At 42.9% G+C, this 22,474-nt stretch overlaps 1 long non-coding RNA gene across 1 annotated transcript; it reads right to left on the reverse strand.

Moving 5' to 3' along the window:
• Nucleotides 1–7,218: 7,218 nt before the first annotated feature.
• LOC138747419 (uncharacterized) lies at nt 7,219–20,868 on the reverse strand. Its single transcript, XR_011347487.1, has 3 exons — nt 20,808–20,868; nt 8,315–8,558; nt 7,219–7,348 (listed from the first exon to the last, which is right to left on the reverse strand). It is a non-coding gene; the product is annotated as an uncharacterized lncRNA (long non-coding RNA).
• Between the last annotated feature and the right edge of the window lie 1,606 nt (nt 20,869–22,474).

Here is a 22,474-nt window from a genome sequence, read left to right on the forward strand (position 1 = left end):
TTCCCCACATCCCAAAAATATGTGCATTGATTGGTTAATAGACCCCTAAATTTCCCAAAATGTGCAGATAGTGGAGTCTGGGTGAGCTGGTATGAATATGGGGAGAATAGGGGAGGAGTAATGTAATGATGGGTGGCGAGTCGAAGGAGCTGTTTCTATGCAGTCTCTCTCAGAGTCTATGACATGTCATTAGCAGGTGGCCCTTGAAGTCCCATAGCTATTATCTGATTTGTCACTGCAAATGCCAAAAAGGACTTCCGTTAAATAAAGATACATTGACTGCAGCCAGGATACAAGACATTAATGAAATTTTGCTCATCGTGTACCATACTTGTTGCCCAGAAGATTTTATGGGGAGCTCTCACAAAGTAGTGCCTTTAAAAACAATGGAACATTGGTCAGTCAGGACACCTATAATAAATGCAAAGAGAATGCACTCTCCACTCTGCTTTCTGGGAAGAGCTGAGAAGTGATGAATGAAAACCGATGATAATTAGAGCCAAAATATCCATAAAATCCATATTTGGAGGTGGCGATGAAGGAGGCAGAAGAGTAAATCTCATGAAGGTTGTGGAGGAAAAAGGAAATAAGCCTTTATGACCATTATTATTCTAGGTTTGAGGGAAGAGAATATGGTTTGGCCTGGTGCGCTAAAAGTAACCCAGAGCTGGGAGTCAGCAGAGGTGGCTGAATGATTGATGACAATATTAGGGACAAAGAAATCCACTTACAAACTGACCTTCATTTCAAAAAGGCAGTGTACTCAATGCAAATGGACATCAAAAGGAGCAGTTGGTTGCACTGTAAGGGAATGGAAGAATCTTTGTTGTACCCAGACCTGCAGTAGCTCTGTATCCCAGCATGTTGCAAGGAATGAATAATATTTCAGAATTAACTTCTAAGACATGAGCTGAATTAAATGTGGGAGAGTTATTATCTAGAGACGCAGACATGACTAAATGACTTTATAAATGAAGCAACAGGCCATACAATGACATGTTTGTTAAAAATAGATAGACTGCCCTCTTCATTAAACTCTTGCATTCTGAACTTGCAAATCAACAAGACAGGTAACAACCGTAGTTCCATGAAGCTTGGATTTGTTCCCACAATCTCAGGAAAACCCAGAACTTACCTCATCGGCATAACTTTGTGTGATAATGCTTGAAAGTCAGACAGAAAGCACATTTCCTCAATGTGACAATGGATTAAGAGTGAGAAACAATCAAATCTACCACTTTGCGGGTTTACAACAATCAGGATTAAAAGGTTGAGTCAAAAGGTGGACGGTGAGTGGTTTATGGACAAGGTAGGGAAAAGTAATACATCAATGCAATATTATGGTATGATTGTTTAATTACAAAAAGGTTGCATTTGGGTTAAACCATGGCAACTTGCAGGAGAATTGTGCTCATCCGGAAGTAAGTGTTCAATAAGTAGTGTAACAAATCAGAGACGTCACTGGGTTCATGTCAAATGTGCAATTGTGATGGAAAGGAAACAGAAACTGATCATTGGGGCTTGCAGAAGAAATGGTGCAGGACCAGGAAGAGAAGCTGCTGAAGACAATGCCCCAGTTATGAACGGAAATAAACCTTTGTTGCATCTAAAATTTGACCCTTTGTATTCAGTAACTAAGGTGCTCATCTTTTAATGGAACTCTGCTCATTCAATTCTCTAACCAGGCAATATGCAGCCCACATTTAGCATACACTTCACTCTCAGGAGATTAGAACTGTGATGCCCAAATTTTTAGTGAGAAGAGAGACTTATGAATAAAGTGAGAGCAGATTGACAACCCAAAACATTGCTGACAGTCGTACAATCAATGACCATCCACAGTCACAAAGCGAGTAGTCAAAGGCTTTATTAACCAGAAAACCTCGGCATGCCTCTACATGCTGCTGGCTAACGTCTAAGGCAGATATGGAGGGTGGAAACTAGGGCTATCAGCCTTTATGAGGCATCTTATGAGGTGGAACTACAGGGATGGAAGGTGGGCTGCCCAGTCCAGTGAGGTCATGCCTCCAATACCATGTTCCATCAAAATGACAATTCAGTATATGAAAATCCCTAACCTTTTTGAGAAGTCCTCATCATTATAATTCTGTTTACACTCCGATGTTGGACTCCTCATGGAGTTTAGCTACAATATGAAGGCCATTCACAAACATTCACTCTTTAAACAGTTTTGATTCCTAGAAAAGTGTGTTATGCCCTTTCCAGCTGTCAAAGTATTTGTCAGAGCAGGGCCAACTATTTTTGACAGGAATGCATTGTCCTTCAGTCCAACCGAGCATGTTCCCTGTGGCTTACTTGGATGCCCCAGATAGAACAATTCCACAGCCCATATTTGGCCAATGGGCCACAGGGAGTCCATCACCGGTATTGATGGAGACTGTCGGTGCTTATAATATCTTTTTTTTTGTTTAATCAATTCCACTACACCAAAATAACCCAGTGCTCAGAGAAAGCTGTGAAGACATTCATCCTGAAGTCCAGCAAACCCATTCTCCACCTAAACAAGAGGCAAAAATTGTAACCTAGTATTTTGTTATTTTTGAAAAAAATTGACCTTAGTGTCTGATTTATGGTGTAATTGCTCAGGAACGAACTGGATGCAATGATCCCAATGGCATTAAGGAAAACAAGTCTAAATTTTGTATCCATCCATTTCTTCCAGCTGAAATTGAAGTAATATGGCTTGACATTATCGCACTCTGTGGGACCATCAAGCAGCTCTCCCATACATGAAATGGTAACAAAAATGTCAATTATGCTCCCAGTGCTAGACAAATTGCTGTATTCAAATAGAATTCAACCACAATAATTAGGTAATGCGGACGATGAAATTGGCCCAGTGACAGCAATGTTGCTCCAGTCCTCATAGATTAACGTGGTCATTTTTTTTTTAGCTATCAGTTTAGGAAAATTGAAATTGTGATACAACATAAGTTGTAAGATTTCAGGTTGGAAGTATTTGAATGTATGTACCAAAAAAAAAGATGTCTTTAAAATTACATAAATAGCAGGTGTAACACATCATGACTTCTCAAAATTATATTCCTGTTGGTTTTGAAAGTTTCAGATTTATGGGACCTTTATACATACCAAAATATTTATATCTTCTCACGTTAGTCTCCTTGCCGTTCAATTAAATTTGCTTAATCTTTATCACCAAAGGTGGGCAGGGGAGTTTAAGGGTTATCGGGATAAGGTTGGGATTAGTTATTGAAAGAAAATGATCAGCCATGATCTGACAAATGGTGGTACTGGCTCGACTGGCCAATTGGCCTACTCCAGCACCTATTATCTATAAGGTAGCATTCCAAAAAGTGTGAGTAACCACCCTGCTCATCCATCCTTTTGAAATCTAATGCTGTAGCTGAAGAAGGACACACACTCGATGTGATTGCAGTCAAGACTGCTTTCATTGACCTCCCTGCCTTTGCTTATATAGGCCCAGCTTCCCACCACTGGGCCCAGTTTCCCGCCATTGTCTTTGGTTGGTGTTCTGGCCAATTTTGGCTGTTTCCCTCCATGCAGGCTGTCAGCCGGAGAGAAAGGCAATTAGCCCACGCGGGCTTTGTGAGATCCCTGTATTCATCCGCCATTTTGTGTATTGGGTTGCCTCCCAGGTAGTGGCCCACTACATAACCACCATTTTATCCCATATTATAATGTTCAATGATTCTATGACACAATAGTTTTATTACTTTTTCATTTCTGTTTCTCCTTTCCTGTATGTAAATTCTTCATCCCAATTCAAATATTCTATTTAAATCAATTCCTTGGACCATTCATTTTGGATGTACAATGAAATGAGCTACTGGTGTATTGTTGAGTTGTCTAAATCCTATTGAGTTGGATGAGAAATGTGGAGGCTTGCAACCATGGTTGGACACCTTTCGTCTCCTTGTACAATCTGACCATATTTTCGTCACCTGGTTGTTTCTATTGTTCACTGCTTCCTAGATCCTATTCTAAATCATCACTCTCCTTTCTTGATCTCACAGCATTCTAACAGCCGCTCTTTTTTTTTAATCGCGCTGTGATACAGGGCTGGTTTTCTTACTGCTATGAATTTTAACTGATGTTAACATATTTTAATTGTGACTGAGATTCAGAAGCACGCATTCATGGGGAAGAATCCCTCCACATGCCATCTGACCAGTTAAGTATTTTCAATATTTTCTTTTGTTTCTTTTACATTGACGAATACTCTTAACTGTGCTTCTGTGTGTCTTCTTCAAGTTTGTTGGCGATTGACTGGGGATAGATTTGGTTGGTAATTGCTTTTCGTGAACTTCCTTCACTTCAGTTGAAATTATATTCTCAAATGGAAATCTTTGACAATGCTTCTTTAATATCACTTATCTGGGAATCCAAAACTATAGGGGAGAGGAGATGGAGAAAATAACTTACCAAAAAGAGGAGGAGAGCAGTTTGCCCCCGTGCATGAGGAGTATTATGGGCTGAAACTGTGCTGCAGCCCTGAGGTGACAATAGGGATCTGAACTACCTTTTGCAGCCACAAAACCATGCATGGGCTGATGGTGGAGAGGTAACAATTGTTCCTAAACATGGTGGTATGAGTCTTGTGACACCTATACCTTTCCTGACAGCAGCAGTGAGAACAGAGTGTGTGTTGGGTGATGTGGATCCTTGATGATTGCTGCTGCTCTCTGATGGCCGTGTTCCCTGTAGATATTCTTGATGGTTGGCAGGGTGGGGATATGCAAGCTCAGGGTGGAAATTTGCAATATGACTCCGCGCCACATTATGAGGCGTCCACAGTTCAGTGAGTCCATGGTGTTTTATTTATTATCGTTTCAGATGATCTTGACAGGGTATCGAGTGGAAACAATACTCCTTGTGATAAATGACATTTGTTTACATGATGACATCATCTACATACATAAAGGCAGCAAAGTTAACGAAGCGGTTAACACAATGCTGTTCTACTGCTGGTGATCGGGACTGGTGTTCAAATCCCATGCTGTCTGTAAGGAGTATGTACGTTCTTCGCATGTCTGCACGGGTTTCCTACAGGGGCTTCAGTTTCCTCCCACCATTTGAAACATACCAGGGGTTGTACATCAATTGGGTGTAATTGGGCGACATGGGCTTGTGGGCCAAAATGGCCCGTTGCCATGCTGTTGGTCTAAATTTAAAAATTTTAAACTGAAACTCCATGCACAATGAGCGGTAAAATAAACATCCTTGTTTGAATCCCCTTGTTGTTTACAGTAAAAACCCTGGTATCCAGAATTCAAACAACCAGAAAAAAAAATTAAGGAAAATTTTAAAAATTAAAATAAATAAGAATAAAATAATAGGTAAAATATGTGTTTAAAATTGTAAAGGTAAATGTTCTCTGAAGTAACACATGAACCTTTGGTGAAGATGGGAGCAAATATTCAGCCAGCCGAGGGCTTTATTCGTGCTTTGCTCATGGCAGCTGCTTTAAATAAAGACGTGTGAGGAAGCAATGGCATCGACTAGGTTGAAGAGCTGGATGTGGCCACTCGCTGTTGGGGTGACCCTCTTAACGCTTGCTAAGTGTTATCCTGGTCAGAGTCTTCATCTGTAAACTTGGGGGAAAGGTGTGGTTAATTACCTATAATGTTAACAGTTCGTCTTTCGGGCGGTTGTGTGGAGGGGGAAGAACCTGCAGATACAGCAGCTGTTCAATGTTTTCAAAGAATGTGACTGAAAATAAAATCTTTTAAAGTTTATATATTCATGGAAGTGAAGTTTGTTCACTGTAAATACAGTAGAGTAGTTTTGCCTTTTGTCCTTTAAAATGTTTATTCTTAATGCAGTATAAGTTGGGTATTGTAAGAGTAAGTCTCAAGCAACCTACAAATAAACTTATCCGGCGTCTACCATAGTTGCCAGATATCAGTGGTTTTACTGTATTTGCTTTGTCAGTGGAATTCATCAATCTTCTTCTTCTTTGGCTTGGCTTCGCGGACGAAGATTTATGGAGGGGGTAAATGTCCACGTCAGCTGCAGGCTCGTTTGTGGCTGACAAGTCCGATGCGGGACAGGCAGACACGGTTGCAGCGGTTGCAGGGGAAAATTGGTTGGTTGGGGTTGGGTGTTGGGTTTTTCCTCCTTTGCCTTTTTATTAGCATTCACCTTCAGGTCTATTACAATGGCTGAATCTGAAATACTACTCATCAGGAAGTAGGCTTAAGACAAAAAACCCTCTGGTCCCACATACCCATCCTTTCAGTGAACAATCTGGACGCTGAACCACAACAGAATGATGTTTGTTCTGCAGCCACAAATCACCAATAAAAATAATTACCAATAAAAATAATTAATTGAGCTCAATTTCTGCCTGCAACATAATCACTGAATATTGTTAAACTGCTTTAAACCTAGTGAAACAGTTTATTTCTGATAAGATGTGCTTCCTCATCTGAAAGAAGACTTTCAATTGCTTATATGATCAATACAATTAATTCAAAGCATAAACAGATAACCTGCTAAGTGACTTGGTTCCTTAAAACCAATTTAATGTTTTTTTTAATAAATTCAGCTCTTGCACATCGAATTATATCTGGAGGCAATTTATCCGAGATTCTTGGTTCCGCTGTGCATCTCAAGCTCCTGTTAGATGTATTGAAGAGGACTTTGAAGAGTTGATATACCACATTTTCTTGCAAATTGGAATAATGGAGTTACCATGATAAACAGAAGAGTAGTGGGGTATGACAGTTGAAAACATATCTTAGACTCTGTTTCAGATGTCAAGAGTATTACCAATACAACATGTTTAAACAAGGAAATATATGACTGCGATTCCACGGCTATTTTGTGAATAAAATTTTATTGCACCTTTAATAAATAGAAGCAGAGAGATCAATTTACTATCATGGAGAAATCAGGCACAATGAAGATAAGCTGCAGGAAACAAATCCTCAAAGGAAATCATAAAATACAAGACAGGTCATATTATTTAAGCAAATATCTTTGAAGTAAAGTCTAAGACTTTTTTGTATATAAACTATTCAATGACATGTACATCATGAGGCCTCATTTGTGATGTGCAGTTTGATGCAGTTAAATTAAGGTGTATAAAAGAGCACATTTTTCAACAATTAGTTAGAGGTCTGAGAAGTCATAGGGCTGCTCAATTGGATTACATCTAAACACAGGTATAGGATTGTCAGTAATCATTATCAACTCAGCATCAGTGTTTAAAAAAAACCATCTTCAAAGGACCCCCCCCCCCCCCACCTCCTGGGCCACGTCCTCTTCACTCTGCTACGGTACAGGAGCTTAAAGACGAGCACTCAATGACACGGACGGCTTCTTCCCCGCTGCCATCAGATTCCTGAATGATCAATGAACCAAAGACATGGCCTTACTTTTCCTGCACTTTTATAGTTATTGTTATTTTATTTTTTATAGAAATGTTGTACGATGGTTATAAGATGTGTTTCCGCTGTGACGCTGCCGCAAAACACCGAATTTCATGACTTGTTCATGACAATAAATCCTGATTCTAATTCTGATTCTGATACCTGGCATCAGTTCATACATGAAAATGGCTTGTATCTCTTGATTGGAAGGTGTAGCATGGCTGCAAATCAGTGCAGGGCAAATTGCACATAACTATAGAACCATGGAACACGACAGCACAGAAAAAGGCTCTTCAGCCCAACTAGTTTGTGCCAAGCTATTCATTCTTCCCAGTCCCATCGACCTGCACCCAGACCATACCCCTCCTGACTCATCCCAACCACGTACCTGTCAATCTTCTCTTTAAAATTGAAATCAAACCTGCATCCACCATCTCTATTGGCAGCTCATTCCGTACTCTCACCACCCTCTGATTGAAGAAGTTCCCCCTCGTGTTCCCTTTAAACATTTCACCTTGAACCCATGATATCTCATTCTTGTTTCTCTCAACCTCAGCAGGGAAAGCTTGTTTGTATTTACCCCATCTAAACCCCTCATAATTTTGAATACCTCTATCAAAACTCCATCATTCTCCGATGCTCCAGGTAATAAAGTCCTAACCTATTCAAACTTTCCCAATAACTCAGTTCTTCAAGTCCCAGCAACATCCTTGTGAATTTTCTCTGCACTCTTTCAATCTTATTGATAACATTCCTAAGATTCAATTTAACAAAGTGTCACAGAAAGTACACTCCAAAGTTTTCTGATGTTCCAGCCATTGTTTTAAAAGCTCAGGCTGCCATTTCTACTGTTACTCTATATTGGTACCTCATCTAATTGACAGTTGAGCAGAAAGAGAAGACTAAAGTGAACATTATTGATGTGCTTTGAAACCTACCTTCACCTACTGTAGGTAGGTGAGTAGCATGGCTAGCGCAATGCTGTTACAGTGCTAGAAACCCGGGTTTGAACCCAGGACGGCTGTAAGCAGTTTATAAGTTCTCCTTGTGTCTGCATGGGTTTTCTCCAGCTGCTCCGGTTTCCTCCCACCGTTCAAAAACGTACTGGGGCTTTAGATTAATTGGGTGCACTTGGGCGGCACAGACTCGTGGGCTGGAAGGGCCTGTTACCATGCTGTAAGTCTAAATTTTGGGGAAAAAAATTTAATTTAATTTAATTTAAGGCAACTTGCAATCATTTCACATGACTTGATGGAAAACTGAATAAAGCACAGAAGTGAAGGGAGTCGGCTTGAAGACCAAGCTGAAGGAGTAGTATGTTGTCAAATTCGCTTTATTCTGTGCTTGCTGCGAGGCGTGGACGGTGCACAGCAGACGGGCCAGACAGCTTAACTATTTGCAAAGGACCACAAGGAATGCTTCACTTCAAGCCGCAAGAGATTTCATCCGAGACAAACCTTCTTAGCATCTACAGATCAGTTCGGCAGATTATGTTAGTAGAATATTTGATGTCAGAATACCCAAGCAGCTACCGTACTGAGAGCTGATTGGGGGCAAACCGTCAATTGATGGATAGAAAAAGAGATTCAAAGATTCCACATTGACACCAACATTGAAACCACAAGCATCGGATTGTCCTGTCTGGCAGAGAAACACAAAAAGGACTGCTCACTCACATAAGGAAGCTGGAACAGGGGACGCAATGAGAAAAAGAGAATCTCAAAAATCAAAACTACGAACATTTCAAGGGCGGAATGAACTGGATGGGAGAGAGGAAGTGTGTGGGTTTGTCAGTGGATGGAACCAGGATATGGATGGCAATGAAAATAGGTGATGGGGGGGGGGGGGGAAGGGGAGGAAAGGTAGCAAAAATGTGAGGACAAGAGGTGGATCAGAAAGAGAAAGAGAGGATTAACTGCAATTGGACAACATTGTGCATTGAGACTTTCCCAGTCCTCGGACATAGAGGAGGATAACATTTGTCTCTCGTTGCAAGAAAAATGTTGTGTTTATTTTGTTCACCAGCACAAAGCCCTTTCCAATTCACTGTGCTGAGCAGTAAGTTAAATGTGAAACTTCTCTGGTTCAGCTTTGCTTCTGAATTTTAATCATTTTGCCCTTTTCAAAAACAGTGTCTTCCAAGTGCTTACTACATGTTCAAAGATTTCGATGAGTTAACAGGCATAAAAAGATAAAATATTGATGACAAAATCAAATGAGAACAAGATCTAAGTTGTAGAAGTTAATGTGCTAAAGCCATCAAAGTCATTTCCCGCAGCAAGCAGGATAAATGCTATTCAGATTGACATTTCTTTGTACATCACCCTCAGACCTGGCTTCACCTTGAATCTTCTCCTGTCCAAGAGTATGGAGGTTGAAGTTTATGTTGTTGGACTTTTTAACACATTGTGGTTTATTTCAAGAGTTGCAGATATCGATATAAGAAAGAAAATCAGAAGATTCAAGATTCATTTATTGTCATATAAGAAAACACCAGCAGTGAGCTCCACACTTTTACAACACCAGCAATCATGATGGGGACTTGAATCCCGCGCTGACTGTACGGAATTTCTACGTTCTCCTCAGGGGCTGTTTCCTCTCACTGTTCGAAATGTACCCGGGATGTAAATCAGGTGGCATGGACTCATGGGCCAAAATGTCCTGTTACCGTGCTGTATGTCTATTTTAAATTTTTTTTGAATTAAAAATTTCACAAAATTGCCTTTAGTCTGCCATTAGCAGACAAAAATTAATCACCAGCAGAAATTGCCCAATACCCCTTACAGTCAGATAAAGACAATCTCTTCAGATTCACTGAGTGCTCATGGTTTCACCCACAGCAACTCCCGCAACCTCTGCAGCCACACAGATCTGCCCAAACAATGGGCATCCCGAGCTCCAGATCCAAGCCTCTGACACACTCGGGAAGCCTTCAGCACCCTTGCCCTCCTTCTCAAATCTCAGTTCCAATATCTGACATCCCTTCAGCTCCCTCGAGCCAATGTCCAGGAATCTGCAGCCTGGATTTTGAGATGCACCCAGTCCCATTTAAAATTGAAGTATAGTGATTCAAATTAGGGACTTGGATGTGATTTCAGTTGTGACAGGTGTTGCAGGCTGGCACTGATTCCAATGTTTGAAAATGAACTTGAGGGACATTTTAAGACATTCAAGTTTCTGTAATGATGTGGAGTGATAGTTGGACTCGATGGTTAGGAAGATCATGATTTGATATGGTTTTTTTCTCAACTGATTATTAGTATCTGACGTTAGAAGGGCACAGTCATCAATTAGGGTTACTTTAAGCTTTTCTGAATGATCAATCTTTGTTGGATTTAATTGCATTTCAAGGTACCTCTACTTCATTGCATGAGCATTATTTATGTAGTTGTCCCTCTTGATTATAAATTTTGCATCAACAAAATGCAGATTACCTGCACCAGTAAATGGACATCACTATTTTATCTGGGATGCATACTGAATCAGGTTGGGTGGAACAGCAGCTATTTCCTGTCCTCAGCAGAAAATGGTGTGGGCCTGAGGGAATGATCTTCCTGAGGGAATGTTCTTCTCCAAAATCTCCTTCTGCCCCGTGAGATTAAAATGTAAAAAGAATTGCTAACAGTGGCTTCATAGTTTCCAATGACTCCTGAAGCTCACTCAATACCTGGTCCAAGTAGACATGGACCAAGGCTTTAACATTCAACTTCCGCCCACTCAAATTGAAATACAGTATGCGGCGCATATGGAGATTGTTAGATGCCAGCTAAGTGAATTTTGCAGTTGTGTGTGGAGTGGTGAACTAATCGCTGGGGGCGCCAATTTTAAAAGTATTCGTTTTTAACCTATTTATTTTCCGTGATTTTTTTTTTGCTGACTGCATAAATCTGCAGGTTGCTTGAATTCCGGATAAGTAGGAAAAATGTTAGAAATTCATGCATGGCATGGAAATTGAATTTACATATACACAGTAACCAGTGCCTCAAAGAAGTGAGATCTCCCAGCCAAATGATGACAATGAACTAGCTATGGTTGCACAGTGGTTAATAATTCAAGCTGTTACTATTCCGGTTTTCTTGACAGGAATCTGACAAATGACACCTCACTTTCCCTCTAGATTGTGGATTGAGTATTAAATATTTGCCCATCATTTATACCATATAATGGATGATGAATTGAACTCTCCTTTCTATTGTCTAAACATAGGGGTAGAATTATTTTAGTTGCCATTTTTAAAAATAAAGATCTTCCTGTTGCCTTTGTGGGCTTCATTTTGAGATAAGCAATAATATCATTATGAATATTTCTATTTCTTGATGTTTCATGATCCCTTTGAAGCAGATTTGTAACTCACTGTCAAACATTGAATATGATGTTGTACGCATTGCTTCTTAAGAACTAATTTGTGGCTGCTCTTATAGTCTTTTCAATGGGCCTGACAAATGGTGTCAAAATAAAATATTAATCTCATCAATCACAGCTGGGACCTTCACTCTGATCAATAACAATGAATTTACATAACATTCTCATCCCTTTGAAACTCAAGATGTTGAAGTAATGGTGGAAATGAATGCTGAAAATAATGATCATCTGGGATGGAGTGGAAAGAACAATAAAACATATTGAATATACCCATTGTTGGGGGGGGGGTTGTTTCTGACAGCATCTAAGAGGATAGAGAGAAGACAGGTAATAGTGGAACATGAAAATAACTGGTGGAGTGAGTCAGATGCCACCATGGAGGGAAAGAGACCATTGGTGAATCCAGCATCTGCAATCCCTTGTGTCTTCAATAGTGGAGTATGATTTTTCATGTAAAGGAGATTTCAAATATAAATAAATAGTGCAAGAAAATAGGAGAAAGTGAGGTAGTGTCTATAATTAATTGCCCATTCAGGAAATTGATGTTAGAGGGGAAGAATCTGTCCTTGTGCCACTAGGTTCTTGTCTTCAAATTCATATTATAAGCATTTACAAGACATTGAAAGAACTCACATCAACCTGAAGTAAGAACATGTTTAAACGCATTATGATAGTTTTAACAGCAGTCCAAAGCTTTAAAAGCAGAAAGAGATAAAACTGCATTTCATTAATTAAGTAGCTGGAGTACTGGATTGAATAATAGATTTAAAAATAAGCTTGAAGCGTTCTTCAAGGTTGAAGCTCATCACCTTCCAGCCCATGAATAGGAATTGTGGCACTGAGAGAGCAGGATGTTGAATTTTGTTAGGATATAAGAAAATTTGTTACTGCTCACCTTTGTTGAAGAACTGTTTTAAATAATAAATGACTCAATAACTGACAAGTTTCAAAGAATTATCAAGTGCTTTCAACACATAAAGTAGTATTTCAGCCCACTGTCTCCATACGAGCTTTCTACCAGAGCAACTCACGAGCTCCATTAACCCCTGGCCTTTTTCCATTGCCTATTAAACATTTTTCCACTGTGTTTACTGAATTCCCTCTTGAAAGCTATAACAGGCATCTTCCTCCACCATATTGGTGTTCCCGATTCTAACTACGCACTAAATCAAAGGTTTTCCACTTTTCCTCCTTTATTTTATACGTGATCTCTAATCCTCAACAGGTCCACCAAAGGGAACTTCCACCCAGAGCTACTCATCATGTAAGATTCTTCATCATTTTGCATGCATTATTACGGTCTGGTATGAAAGACACCAATACCCCTGAGTGTAAATCCTGGAAAAGGTTGTGGACACAGCCCAAGACATCACAGGCAAAACTCTTCCCACCATCGAGAACATCTACAGGGAACGCTGTCATCAGAGAACAAAGGCAATCAACAAGGATCCACACCACCCAGCACACACTCTGATCTCGCTGCTGCCATCTGGAAAGAGGTCTAGGTGCGACAAGACTCACACCACCAGGTTCAGGAACAGCTGCTACCCTCCACCATCAGACTCCTCAACAACAAACTCAATCAGGGACTTAGTTAAAGACTCCAACTTGTGCACCTTATTGATTTTAATGAGGGACCTCACATTGACCTTTTCTTTCTAAGAAGTAGGGCAAATCAGTCAGCTGAAACCCAGTAGCAGGAGAACTGCAAGCGAAACTCAAACAATTGCAGACCCAGCAACAACTAGGTGTCTCAAGTCCAACCGACCAAAACCAGCAATCGAAAGGAAGATCGATGGGTGCAAACTAAAAATATTGTGGCCCAAGTCCTGAAAGAGTCAAGAAAGGAATCCATTGACACAGATCTTGTTCACTTATTATAGGGGATTAAAGGATGTGCGTAAAAGAAACTGGAAAAGATGAGAAACATCATATACAATTATGAAGTGGAGAGATTTGGAGTGAGGGAAAAGAGAAAGAGGAAAGAGGTCAGCTCAAATCAAGGCAACAGGAAATCAAAAGACTCATAAGAGAAAGACAGCAACTGAGTAAACAATAGAAAAAGGCGTCAGAAGAGGAAAAGGGAGGAATCAATGTGTTACAAGAAAAAAATAAAGAAACGTCTTTCCACTCTCCAAAGAGCAGAGTGCCTGAGAAGGCAGCAGAGAAAGAAAGATCGGGCAAGAGCAAACTTCTACAAAGATCCTTACAAGCTCAGCAGTGTAGAAAAGGGTGGGGCATTCAGAGTGGCAATGAGAAACTTGAGGAATACCCATGCAGATAGGCCGAGGAATGATCCAATTAACATTCCTCCTGACATGCCACCAATTCATCAACAAGAACATCAGCTACACGAGAAGTCTCTTACATGTAAAAAGATGAAGATAATGGGGAAAGCAGGTGAGAACAGCATCAGCCCTAGGGCTCAATGGAATTTTACACAGGGTCTATAAGAACACCCTTGACATCCTGAAATTCCTTTGGAATCTGATGAGAGTGGGATGGAGTATCTATGGCATGGCAGAGAGCAGGAGGGATATTGATTCCTTAAGAACTCCTCAGCCATCAGTCAATTCTGACAGATCAATCTTCTGAACATGGAAGGAAGGATTTTCTTCAGTGTTGTGGCTCAATGACTCAGAACATATCTGGTAAACAATAGGTTTGCTGATACAACAGTGCAGAAGGCAGGGTGTGGGGATTCTCGATGCTTAGAACACACTAGCATCACATACAACTAGCCTGGAGGGAAAACAAAGACTTACACATAGTATTTTTAGATTTATCCAATGCCTTTGGATCAATTCCTCATAAGATGCTCTAGACAACCTTCAACATCTTCAAGGTTCCAGAGGCCTTCACACATCTCACCCAAGTGTATTTTCAGGATCTCCAGTTCTCCATTACAAAACAGGAATACACCACTGTTTGGCAGCACTCAGAATAGGCGTAATGCAGGTTGCACCATCTCCTCCCCGGTTTTCATGATGGCAATAGACCTCATTGTCCGTGCATCACGTTGGTGGTAGGAGGGAAGCGCCTGAAGAGTGGGGTAAGTCTTCCTTCAATATGAGCAAACATGGATGACTTGACCAATTAACCACAACAAAACCATGCACTAAGCGACTCCTCAATAAGCTTCACAACAACATCAAATGAGCATGAATGGAAATTAAACCAAGCAAATATCAGAGTATTTCCATTGTCTAGAGCAGGGTTGCAGATGAAAGGTTTTGCAGTAATGAAAAACCAATGTCAACTGTCTCAGAAAAAACAATAAAAAGCCTTGGACATTGGTATAATACAACCCTAAATGACACTGAGCAATTTAACCAACTCACCCAGGATATACTTGGTGGCCTTAAGCAAATTAACAACACTGCTCTCCAAGGGAAGCTAAAGGTGTAGCGTCTCCAGTTTTGCCTGCTACCATGACTCATGCAGCCATTAACAATATACAAAGCATCTTAACAAACATTGGAAAAATGGAGAGATTGATTAGCTCTCAAAAGAGGAAGTGGCTTGGTCTACCCAGATCTCTTAGTAGAGTAGGGCTTTATGGGGATGGATCCTGTCATTAGCATGATCTAGCCTTGTGGAAGAAAACAAATGTACCAAAGAGAGGCTGGAGATGATGCTCAGAGAATCACTGAACCTGTGGATAAAAGGTGCTGCCCCAGCCTTATCAAGAGGCAGAAAATGGACACCAGCTGCAGCACTTCAGAATGCAAAATCAGCACTTTGACTCTAGGACACACTGGCTTATAGACAACAAGATAGAGGGCGCTTTGGCTTAGAAACAAAGAACACCCCCCCCCCCCCCCAGCAGAAAGCAAGTCCTTCTGAACGTCAAGAGCTGGTGGTGGAGGGTGGAGGAAATGCACTGACAAGAAGCAAAGCCATATCTCAACCAAACCAAGGGCAATGGACAAGATGGGAAGGCATTGAAAAAAGGAGCTGTAGAATAAAGAGTCAAACAGAACAAGCTTTATTATCACAGACATATATGATGTCCTGCCCTTTCCCACAAACCTAAATTTGTGGTTGGGAGAGGAACCAGCATGTCCCCTTTACATAGTTCCTGCTACCCTCAAGCACATTTTGGTGGGTAAAATGTCAGTCTCACCTAAGGCCGATATACCTGGTGACACAAACAAGTACTGAGATGTCTAGTAGCTGAACTTGAAGAAAAATGAAAAGCTTTGAATGCCCTGTCGTCGAACACTCAAAACCCAAACACCCTCCCATGCCTAAAACCTTTATTTCAGGAGGGAATAAGTCACAGGACCCAATACTCCTCACTCTGAAACATAGGCCAACTGAACACAGCCAGAGACTGGAAATTGCTTCTAGACCTTAGTCAGTGACTCATCTTTCCACCGAAAATTGCCAGCACCAACCTGAGACCAGATCAGGTACTCTGGTCCAGCTCTCAGCAGATTGTCTTCATTCTTCAGCTGACCCTTCCTTGGGAGGGTACCATGGATGAAGAGCAAGAATGGAAAGCACCACGCTATTCTAATCTTGTCACAGAAGCAGAAGAGCAAGGCTGGAAAGTGAGGGGGTGTTCGGTTGAAGTCGGTTGTAGAGAATTTGTCACCAAATCCCTAACCAAGCTTCTGAGGGAAGTAGGAATCTCAGGACAGGCCCTCAGAAAGGTAATTAAATCCCTCTCCGACTCAGCTGAAATGAGCAGTCACTGGCTCTGGCTATAAAGGAGGGATCCTATCTGGGCTCCAAATGTCCACTAGAATAAACGGATACGGGACACACATCCAGGTCTGATCAGTCTGTGGTGGACCTGCCTTGGCAGAGGGTATCTTGTATTTAAAAGGCCAAAGCACCCAATGATACCAGAGAATACAACTGAAGACATGTCCGATACCAGTTAATATTCCCCCGTGGTCATTGTCCATTATTGCAATTGAGGCAACCAACTGCACTAACTCAATGAGAGAGGATCAGTCGACCCAAAACTGAAACATCAGGGATAGTAACATCTAGACCTATATATAAATATAAACCATATACAGCCCTGAGGGCAAAACAGAACTACCACTTATGGGTAGTGTAAACAAAAACTGTTCACAATGTACATATGTAAACAAATAAAGAAATTTAAAGAAACTGACTGTGCAATACAGAGAGCAAAAAAATCAATAAAATGCAAAAGTAAGAGTCCTTAAATGTGTCCCTGATGGAGTTGATTAACAATATAGTTAATAGCAAATCCCATAAGGAATGTAGAATAAATTCCTTCACTCAGAAGAAGAAACTGATTAACATATAAAGGAGTTCAGCAGAACAGCATAGATAAATTTAAGGGAAAACTTCCAAAAGTTCAGGAGGTAAGAAATAACATAGGGCTGAATTGATATGTTTATAAGGTGAGAGGAAATCTCCGTCTTGCATAAAATCTTTCATCGAGATATTGCTTGAATGGCCTACTTTTGTTCTGCCAGCACAATGTAAAACTGCACTGTATAACATGCATCAGTAAAGAAGCATTCTGAGGAAGTTTGAAAGAATGGGGAGAAACTGGAAAGCTTTCGAGTGGAGAAATAGGATGTGTTCAGGTCTGAAGAATGTGTTCTGGGGCAGGATGGGATAACATTGAGGAGAGATTTGTAAATAAGGGGCAATGTTTTGGGAGCGACCAAGATGTAAGGCAGATCAATAAAATGGGGGAGATTGAAGAGTGTAATATAACGCAGGGCAGGACATGAAGGCCAAGTTTTGGAATTGTTAGAGTTACCGGAGCATGAGAATAGATGGCAGATGGAGGAGAGCGTGAGTTACATCAAAGTGTTAATGTAGATACTGTGAGCCTGATTATTTCCCAATAAGGCAGAATTGACCTTTTAAATTAACTTCAATAAAAGCAGATTTCATGTTTTCAAAAATTACAAAGCTAAATTGTCACAATTAATATGACATTTGTTGCTGTCCATGATCCCTGCCATCCAGCCCAAAGATCACATCAGCTTCATTGCAAAAACAAATTAGTGCCGGGAGAAGTTAAATGAATGCTGCAATGATTTCAGTTATACTTCTTAGTGATACATGCATCAGTGTCCACGAGAAAACACAGCCATGACATTTAGCAGACTAGGTTAAAATTGAAATCGCATCAGGGAATTACAATTTGCCCTTAACCATTTTTTCTTTTCCAATAAAGTGTAAAACAGTGACCAAAAAAGGACGGATATAGGTCACTAGGGACAGTGCAATTAAGAAAATAGTTCACAAAGCCAAAAAGTTTTATAATGAGGTCTTTCATTTAAAGAACTGTTCAAATGTTCAACAGGCTTATTCTTGAAGTTTTAAGGCTGAATTGGATCATTAGATTTCCGTCTCCTCTTGCTGACAGGATAAATGCCAACTTGTTCACTTTGGGAATATTATTCATTCTTGCAATATAAAAAGGATGAAGCCAAAACACAATGTTTTAAAGATTCAGAACCTTAAACCAAAGTTCCAAATTCAGTGAAACCCCATAGTATCCGAGACCTATGGGGATTGGTAGATGCCAGATAAATGAATTTGCCAGTTGTTTGAGATTGCATGTTGTGTGGATTGGCAAACTGACCTATGGAGGGGGTGTGAATTTTAAATCTTCATATGTTTTACCTATGTTTTTCCACAATATTTTGATTTTGGATAACAGGTATTTTACTGCATATCCAAATCAATCCATTCATACAGGATAAAAGACAGTTAAAACAGTGGCTCATTTCATATTCTTGAAACGTCCTTGAATGACATGATTTCAACTTTGCAGGTAACCTGCTTGCGAGGATGACCTGTATGTGACAGGCATAGGTCTACTTGTCTAACAAATATAATACTACAATATTGTCCTTGGTTCCCTAACATAATCTTAACCTGCATAAGCCAGAAACCAGACTTGCTGCAAAATTGAAAGTAAATCCAAATGAGTTATTAGTCCCACAGTCACATGCTGGATAAAAGGAGAATGGAAACATCATGGCACATGGGAGTTTCCCAGGGTGAATTGATAGGAAAGTCATCTGCTTTGAAATTACATTTGTTTTTTTATTCCTTTTCTCATTTTATTTGAAATCTGTCATCACAGCTGTGTTATTTCCATACATTTCTATTTAGTGAACAGAGGCCTCAGGGGTCTTGGAGATGTCAGTCACTCTTCTGAAACTATCAGCCCATGGAAGGGGGCTGGCTCAGAGAAACTTCCCAGCATCTGAGAACCATACCTTTGGACACTCTGCCAGTGGCATCACTAGGGTTGGTGTCACCTCGTGCAGTGACTCATGGCGCTGAGTGGGAGGGTTGGAGGAGGAGGGGGAGGGGGAGAGGAGGGGAGGGGAGGGGAGAGGAGGGGGAGGGGGAGGGGAGGGGAGGGGGAGAGGAGGGGAGGGGGAGAGGAGGGGAGGGGGAGAGGAGGGGAGGGGAGAGGAGGGGAGGGGGAGAGGAGGGGAGGGGGAGAGGAGGGGAGGGGGAGAGGAGGGAGGGGGAGAGGAGGGGAGGGGGAGAGGGAGGGGAGAGGAGGGGAGGGGGAGAGGGAGGGAGGGGAGAGGAGGGGAGGGGAGAGGGAGGGGAGGGGGAGAGGAGGGGAGGGGGAGAGGAGGGGAGGGGGAGAGGAGGGGAGGGGGAGAGGAGGGGAGGGGGAGAGGAGGGGAGGGGGAGAGAGGGAGGGGGAGAGGAGGGGAGGGGGAGAGGAGGGGAGGGGGAGAGGAGGGGAGGGGAGAGGAGGGAGGGGAGAGGAGGGGAGGGGGAGAGGAGGGGAGGGGGAGAGGAGGGGAGGGGGAGAGGAGGGGAGGGGATGAGGAGGGGAGGGGGAGAGGAGGGGAGGGGAGAGGAGGGGAGGGGAGAGGAGGGAGGGGGAGAGGAGGGAGGGGGAGAGGAGGGAGGGGGAGAGGAGGGGAGGGGGAGAGGAGGGAGGGGGAGAGGAGGGGAGGGGGAGAGGAGGGGAGGGGGAGAGGAGGGGAGGGGGAGAGGAGGGGAGGGGGAGAGGAGGGGAGGGGGAGAGGAGGGAGGGGGAGAGGAGGGGAGGGGGAGAGGAGGGGAGGGGGAGAGGAGGGGAGGGGGAGAGGGAGGGGAGGGGGAGAGGAGGGGAGGGGGAGAGGAGGGGAGGGGGAGAGGAGGGGAGGGGAGAGGGAGGGGGAGGGGGAGGGAGGGAGGGGAGGGGGAGAGGAGGGGAGGGGGGTGGAGGAGGGGGAGGGGTGAGGAGGGGAGGGGGAGAGGTGGGGAGGGGGGGAGAGGAGGGGAGGGGGAGAGGAGGGGAGGGGGAGAGGAGGGGAGGGGAGAGGTGGGGAGGGGAGAGGAGGGGAGGGGGAGAGGAGGGGAGGGGGAGAGGAGGGGAGGGGGAGAGGAGGGGTGGGGGAGAGGAGGGGAGGGGGAGTGGAGGGGAGGGGTGAGAGGGGGGAGGGGGGAGGAGGGGAGGGGGAGAGGAGGGTGGGGGAGAGGTGGGGAGGGGGAGAGGAGGGGTGGGGTGAGGTGGGGAGGGGGAGAGGAGGGGAGGGGGAGTGGGGAGGGGGAGAGGAGGGGTGGGGGAGAGGTGGGGAGGGGTGGAGGGGAGGGGGAGAGGAGGGGAGGGGTGAGGAGGGAGGGGAGAGGAGGGGGAGGGAGAGGAGGGGGGGGAGGGTGGGGTGGGGGGAGGTGGGGAGGGGGAGAGGAGGGGAGGGGGAGAGGAGGGGAGGGGGAGAGGAGGGAGGGGTGAGGAGGGGAGGGGGAGAGGAGGGGAGGGGGAGAGGAGGGGGGGGGAGGGAGGGGGAGAGGAGGGGGTGGGGAGAGGAGGGGAGGGGAGAGGAGGGAGGGGGGAGGGCTCTGACCAGAGCACATTAGAAGAATAGCAATTTCGCTTGGCGGCTAGGTGAGACACTATTTGTGACGCGTTTTCATTTAGTTCCAATACACGTCCAGATATTTTCCAATCCTTTATTGGAACACATAAACTTGTTTTTAATCTTCTTTAATGTTCGATGAAATATCCATAAATAACACCCGTATAACCTTCCAATAGCATCTGTATTAAACTCTTGGGATACCTTGAAAGCAGTGAAGGAAAATTATGAGCGTTTTCTCACTCACCCTCCTGCTGCTGCCACGTTGTCGGATATCATATAGTCTGCACCTGCCTCTGACCCCACCGTGCCTGCTCTCGCCGCTCTGCGCATGCTCTCGCCGCTCTGCGCATGCTCCTGGAGCTCGCGCGTGCGCACAAGAACGAAGATGGCCGCGCCCACCAAATGAACCCGGGATGTGTCCGACGCCCACCGAGCAAAGTCAGTAAACAAATTACAAGAGTACATTTTGCATAGAGTTTTAGCTTTGTAGGAATATTGATACATGTAAGCTGGGCTTACAAAAAAATGGTTTTGTTGCTATAACTAAGTACAGGGATGGTTTAATAATAAATTTATGCTGAAACACTGAATAAAAAATGTATAGACAGTCATTTTGGTGTCACACCTTTCTGCTGGTGTCATCCAGTGGGGCCTGCACCCCACCCCCCAAGTCGTGCCAGTGCACTCCGCCCACCAGGTACTTGCTCACTGCTGGTCTGAAGAAGCAGAGGACCATTCTTCTGACAGAAGAAGTGGGTATCAGGAGGCTGAGTACCAGGGAGCTCACAAAGTCTGGGATGAGGAAAGGTAGAAGTTACTCTGCTGGTTATGCGTACAACCGAGATCATTACAGACTATGTGAATCGTAGTCATTTACCCCTCCACAAATCTTCGTCCGCAAAGCCAAGCCAAAGAAAAGAAGGAAGTCTTGGAGATCTCATGGTATGCATTCAACACCACTCCCATCCCCACAACAGGTTAAGTACATTTGGAATTGAAATAAACCAACCAAATTATTGTGAACCCTTTTCTGATAGCCTTACCTAGCAGGTGGCTTTGATCAACTGATCGATTAAATGGCCCAGTACCCCATATGTTTAAATTCATGCATTCATTTACAATGCCTATCATTTATTTATTTAATTACATTTTTAATAATATTATTCATATTTCTTGCTCTCATTCTGTCACTTTTCTTTAAATGTCACCACCCCCGTTATATTCACATGGATTCACCTCTTCAATTATAATATTAATTATAGTAGAAGTCCAGAAATCCGGACCACCCGAGAATCCGAACTTTTCAAAAACCCTCAAACTTTTTTTAAAATTTAACGGGCTTTTGTGTGTATGGCCATGTAATAAGCACCACAGATGCACAGTCGCGACCAGAAGCTGCAAGGGTTCCATCCATAAGCAGTGCAGCAGGTACAACAGAAGTCGTGGAAATGAATGAATGAGTGGATTTTTACCAGGGGCTCCCGTTTCTTCCCACCATTCAAAGCATACTGGGGGGATTGTAGGTTAATTGGGTGTAATTGAGTGGCACAGGCTCATGGGTTCAAATGACCTGTTACCGTGCTATATGTCTAAAAGAATACAGTGGTTCCTCCATCTGTGGTTTTGCTTTCAGTGGTTTCAAGCAGTCCAAAAATGGAGTTTAGATCATATTCAGATCGACTGTCGTGGTATTGCAGTGCTTGTGTTCAAGTAACCCTTTTTTTAAAAATATCATTAAAATTGTTTGACTTTTTTTATTAGTTATTGTTGTTAATCTCTTTTTGTGCCTAATTATAAATTAAACTTTATCATAAGGAGTTTATGTCTGGGGTAAAAAAACATAATATATCCAGGGTTTGGCTCTATACACAGTTTCAGGCATCCACTGGGGGTTGGAACATACCCCCAATG

Source organism: Narcine bancroftii, chromosome 12 (assembly GCF_036971445.1).
Source record: "Narcine bancroftii isolate sNarBan1 chromosome 12, sNarBan1.hap1, whole genome shotgun sequence".
NCBI classification, from domain to species: Eukaryota; Metazoa; Chordata; class Chondrichthyes; order Torpediniformes; family Narcinidae; genus Narcine; species Narcine bancroftii.